This window comes from Pogoniulus pusillus, chromosome 14, assembly GCF_015220805.1.
Source record: "Pogoniulus pusillus isolate bPogPus1 chromosome 14, bPogPus1.pri, whole genome shotgun sequence".
Lineage (NCBI taxonomy): Eukaryota > Metazoa > Chordata > Aves > Piciformes > Lybiidae > Pogoniulus > Pogoniulus pusillus.
This window is the reverse complement of record NC_087277.1, coordinates 1,068,146-1,074,145: the sequence shown is the minus strand read 5'-3', so window position 1 is coordinate 1,074,145 and position 6,000 is coordinate 1,068,146.

Genomic DNA, 6,000 nt, shown 5'->3' with positions numbered 1-6,000 from the left:
GTCCCTTTAAGCGGGGCTCGCGCCCTCCCCCGGCCGCCGCCGCCCCCGGCCGCGCTCCGGCCGCCGCCACCGCCGCCGCCAGCCGCTGCCGCCGCGGCCCGCCCCGCGCCGCTCACTGGCCGCTGCCCGCACGGGCCGGGCGCTGATTGGGCGGCGCGGGTGCCGCTCAGAGCCGCAGGCGGGTCTGGCCCCTCCCCACGAGCAGAGCCGGGGGGGGGGGCGCGCTCCCGGCATGCTCGGCGCGGCCGCGGCCGCAGGGCACGCCGGGAGGTGTGGTCCCGCCCAGGCGCTGCCCGTTCCCGTTCCGGCGGCGGCGGCGCCGGGGGCGGCCTGGCCGGGCGGGGCGAGCCGGGAGGCGGAAACAGAGACCCGGGGCCCCGGGGTCTCATAGCCGTTCCTCCCTACCTGCTCACCTCAGCCTCTGGCTCCTGGGGCTAAGCCTTCGGGCAGGAGCGGGCCTGGGGCAGAACCTCGGCCGCTCCTTCCCAGCTGTCGCCCCCGGGCCGTGTCGCCGCGGGGCAGCGCTGCCGGCGGCCTGCGCCTTTCATCCGCCCGCCTGTGCCAGCCGCGGGGCAGCTGCGTGTGGTGCTGAGCTGCAGCCAGTCCTTCCTCCAGGAGCTAAGCCTCCATGCAGAACCGGCTGCAGAGCGCGGCAGGGAGGACGTCCAGAGGCAGCCGTGGCAGGACGGGGAGGCTGGCTCGGGCGGCAGGACAGCTTCGAGGTGAAAAACGCCGGCACTTGGAACTTGGCTTTCTAATGCCCAAACATCCAAGCTATCCTGCAGTGCCATAGGAGGCTGCCACGTAAATGGTTCACACAGCAGCTTTTAGGCTGCAAGCACCATATGGTCCTTACCTGCAAATCCTACACCTGACAACTTGGGGATTTGTGCTGTAGAGTTTTAAAGATGCTGGCAATGCTCCCAGATGCAGCTGCATCAGTGTGAGAAGGGCTTAAACGTTAACACCAATCTCTGTGCCCTTCCCTGAAAGTACCTTTGTTTGCCTGATAGAAGCTCAGCAAGATCCATGCCCAGTGCTGAGCTGTCCTGGGTTCCACTGTAATTTTAGATGGACACTGGCAGTCCCCCCTAAGGACAGTCCTCACTCCATACCTAATTTCATCTCCCTGATGTGCTTCCCCAAGGAGATTCTGAGCGACTGAAGTCTTGCTGCTGTGCAAGTCCTCAGTCCTTGGGTGAGTCAGTCCAGCCCGGTTGACTCACTGTGGTTGGGCTAAACACACAATGGCAATGCTGAATGAACCCATAAAACAAATCACACACCATGTAACCTTCTGTGTTTCTTTGTTTTTCTGAGTCACGGAAAAACTGCAATGGAACAGCTTCCTTTGCACAATAGATCAGGCAGAGCTCTTCCAAGTATCATCCCACAAGGCAGAGTAGCTCACCAGCCATGCTGCCAGATGTGTTCACACCACAGACAACTGCTTGCAGGAGACGCCAAGAAAAACCACCCAGAAGAGGCAGCCAAGAGATGCCTCAGATGCAGTGTGCTATGAGTGCATGAGAAAGTGGTGGGCAAGGTCCCCACAAGACTTCTGTCTCACAGTGCTAGGACAAGTGAGGCCAGGCAGGTAGAAGATGCCATGTGGCTAGTGTCCAGCTTCACATTACAGGGAGTTTGGCTATAGCTGCTGACCAGTTCCACCTAATGAAGGGAAGCCTGACATCCCTATCTGGCTATCATACTCCTGGAGTGCAAAGTGTGCAGTTCTGCAGCCCCCCGCACAAGCAGGACATGGAACTGTTGGAGCCAGTTCAAAGCAGGCCACAGAGATGCTGAGAGGGCTGCAGCAGCTCTGCTGTGAGGACAGGCTGAGAGAGTTGGGGCTCTGCAGCCTGGAGAAGAGAAGGTTTCCAGGAGACCTTGAAGTGGCCTTGCAGGATCTGAAGGGGGCTCCTGGAAGGCTGTGGAGGGACTATTGACAAGGTCTGGGAATGACAGGAGGAGGAGGAATGGGTTTGAACTGGCAGAGGGGAGACTGAAAGTGGATGTTAGGAAAGGATTCTTTTCAGTGAGGATGGTGAGACACTGGCACAGGTTGCCCAGGGAAGTTGTGGCTGCACCCTCCCTGGAGGTGTCTAAGGCCAGGTTGGATGAGGCCTTGAGTGACCTGTTCTATTAGAGGTGTCCCTGCCTATGGCAGGGGCTTGGAACTGGCTGAGCTTTGAGGTCCCTTCCAGCCTAAACCATTCTACAATTCTATAAATCTCTAAGGCAGTATTTCAGAGTGGGCAGGCTTTGTCCAGATCCATTTCTTAAGCCAAAGCAGCAACAAATGACACATTCAAGCACGGGAAGGGGTTCTTAGGAAAACTACAGGTACTATAATACTGTACAGGTACAGTACCGTAGCTTGAACAGCAGGACAAAGGCAGGGATAGGACAAGTGTTCCCACTCCCCATTCCCAGGGAGCTGGAATTGTTTAGCCTGGAGAAGAGGAGGTTCAGGGCAGACCTCACTGCTCTCTACAACTACCTGAAGGGAGGCTGTAGCCAGGGGAGGTTATGCTCTCTTCTGCCAGGCAAGCAGCAACAGAAGAAAGGGACACAGTCTCAGGCTGTGCCAGGGCAGGTCTAGGCTGGATGTTAGGAGGGATCTGTTGTCAGAGAGAGTGATTGGCATTGGAATGGGCTGCCCAGGGAGGTGGTGGAGTGGCTGTGCCTGGAGGTGTTGAAGCCAAGCCTGGCTGGGGCACTTAGTGCCATGGTCTGGTTGATTGGGCAGGGCTGGGTGCTAGGTTGTGCTGACTGAGCTTGGAGCTCTCTCCCAGCCTGGCTGATTCTGATTCTCTCTCTGGAAAACCTGCCACTCTTCCCTTCCCCTTTAACAACAGTTGATGAGGACAAATCCAAACCAGACTTGTCCAAGAAGAGCAGATTTAGATGTTCACTCTCTTCATTCAAAATTATTTAATACCACAGTCCCCATTCCCAGAAAATAACCCTGACCTACCTGATCCTTGAGGAAGAAAGGGGTAGGAGTGTCCTTCATTTATGCCACCAAAGAAAGAAAAATGTGAAAACACCCAAGATGCCCAGAAGAGGAAAGAGTTATGTGACCTGCCCTTATAACCTAGGCAGGCAGTGCTGAAAAATATGGAGTAATTCCCTCTCCTTCTCAGAGAAGCTTCAGTTATGCCTTGTGCAGCTGCCAGGATGCTTTCTGAGTACCCTTGTGCTGAAAATACAATATCAACGAGAAGATAACATGGTATGCATAATATTTTCCCAGATCACTTTATTCACCTCTCATGGTTTCAAGCAGTATTTTAGCCAATGATCTGGTATAAGTGACCCCATCTCCCCTTGCCCCTGCAACCCCACTTTGGGAACCACCTGTGAAAGGCAGCCCTGCTTTGGTATTCCCTACAACACTGTACCTAGCCACCAGCAAAGGAGGAACTTTGAAAGGGAAAACACTGCCTCTGTTCTACTACCTCATTTGGCCTTTCCATCAAGGGAAGGGTAGATGATCTGGAGGCATGAATACACTATGAGACTGCTGGTGTCTAGACAACATGGAGATGAGGAGGCTGCAGACAATCTACATGCTATTCCCATGATTTCTTCCAGCGCTGCTAAGAAAGCAGGTGAGTAAGAAACGGTTTCATGTAGCCTGGGCTTAGAACTTTAGAAGCAAACTAACCAAATGACTCTCCTTCTTCAAAAATATGCCACCAGCTTCACTGTTTACCAGCATGCACTGAGACTGCCTTCTCTGCAGAACTGGCAGCAGCATCAAGTACAACTCCTTAGAGCAAAGGATGGATGAAGACCATACTTAGTTTTTGAGTACTATAATATTACAGTGTGGATTTGTAATCAGATAAAATCATCTCTTTGGTAATTACTTAGACTGCAATGGGCTCAGGAACCATGATGGCACAGACAAGTATGAGGTGCTGTATAACCACAAACTAAGAGAGTCCCCAGGCCCCTAAATGTAAGGAGCAAAAAGCTGCAAGGTGTCAGCCCTGCCTCAGTTGCATGGAACTCGTAATAAACCTGAGAAGGATAAATGCTGGTTGAGAAACTCATGTCTGAGCTCCTAACAGGCATTACTAATGGTAACATTTACATTCCAAACAGATACTTCAAAGTCATTCCTAAATGTCATGCAAATAAATTGTGTGTGTTCTAGCAGGGCCCTTATCTAGTTCCTCTGGTAGCAAATAAAAGCAGCGTTTACTTCCAAAGGGATTTGATCAGGCCCATTTCAACAGCAGGCATTGTGGCTAACGGGGGCTGCAAGGGCACAGCAGGATTACCAGCAGGCCTCTGCCAAGAGGAAATGCCCCTGGTCCTTCAGCATCTCCATGGTGCTTTCCACAGCCTACATCTCTTCCCCTCTCCTAACCATAGTAGCCCCCAGTACTTTTACAGGGTCCTCAGAGCTTCCACCCTCGGTGTCTTCTTCATTCCACAGCAGCTCCATTCCTTGCCTCGGCATCCCAAAGCTCACTGTCCTTGCTGCCTGCATAGACCCCAGGGATGCTCCCAGCTCTGTACTCCTTAGAACCCTTCTGCATCACTGATACCTCGCTGTGCCTTGGCTCACTCTGACACTACCCCGTGGAGCCCAAGTACCTTGGGTCTGCACCACAACCTTCTCTTCAGCTTGGCTTTCAGAGGGTGTTTAGCTCACAGAAGAAGGCTGCAGGTCAGCCAGCAGCATGGTCTCAAACCTAGCACCTAAGGATAGAGTTTGCCTCACTTTTTCCCCTGCCCAGGAAGGGGAGACAGCTCCATGTGAACAGGGCATTGCCTCCTCTGCCCATCACAGAATCACAGAAACAGGCAGAGATTGACACTGGAAAAGCCACGTGGGAGGCTGGACACAGGACGTTGCCAGGGAGCATGTGTGCTGAAGAAAGAGGTTAAACCTTGTTCTCCAAAACCCAAGCCAGTCTCTAACAGACTCACAGAGTCACAGCACCATGCAGGTTGGCAAAGCCCCTCAGGATCACCAAGTCCAACCTAGAACCGCACTCTATAACATTCACCTTAAACCAGAGCCCCAAGCACCACATCCAAACCACCCTGAAACACATCCAGGGTGGGTGACTCCACCACCTGCCTGGGCAGCTCATTCCAGATCACCTGTGAGTCCTACAAAAACCAGAAGGGCAATTAGTGCAATTACAGCCCCCCAGCTCTCTGTCACACGTGGCTGTGTATTTTAGGTGGCTAAGCCCCAAAGCACCGCGAAGGGGAGAAGGTGAGGAAGCACAAGGACAGAACCAATGCAGGACTCTGCCTTCCTCAGAAACTGATTCAAAAATCCACTAGACAAACAGTCAACAACAACATGTTTGCATGGCTCTCCTTGTGACTGCCTGATAGCAATCTGGTATGCTGGAAGTCAAAGAAAAGGCCTTGGATGAAATACCAGCTTGTTTATACAGAAGATAAGGAAAGCTGACTTCTGCCTGCAGTTTTGCCTACCTATCATGTCTAGTGTGAAGTAACCTTGAGGGCTTATCTAAGAATTCATTAGATACTTTCCTGGCCCTCTCAGTCACCAAATAGTTATAAATAAAATATCAAGGCAGCATATTCTCAAGTTTGGACTAAAATTTAGATTAATTGAACTGTTTTGGTTTGGGTTTTATTTCCTTTCCTGAACTAATCACAACTTAGTGGTGAATTAATGACATGCAAAAGGAAATTGACTCTTTGGTGGGCCTGCAGAAGAAAGAGACAGAAAATCAATAGTCAGGAGATACACAGGTACAGATCCTGCCAGGCATATCCACTCTGTCAAAATCATAGACTCATGGAATCAGTCTGGGTTGGAAGGCACCACAAGGAGCAGCCAGTTCCAACCCCCCTGCCATACCCAGGGACACCCTACCCTAGAGCAGGCTGCCCACAGCCTCAGCCAGCCTGGCCTGAAACACCTCCAGGGATGGAGCCTCAACCACCTCCCTGGGCAACCCATTCCAGCCTCTCACCACTCTCATGCTCACAACT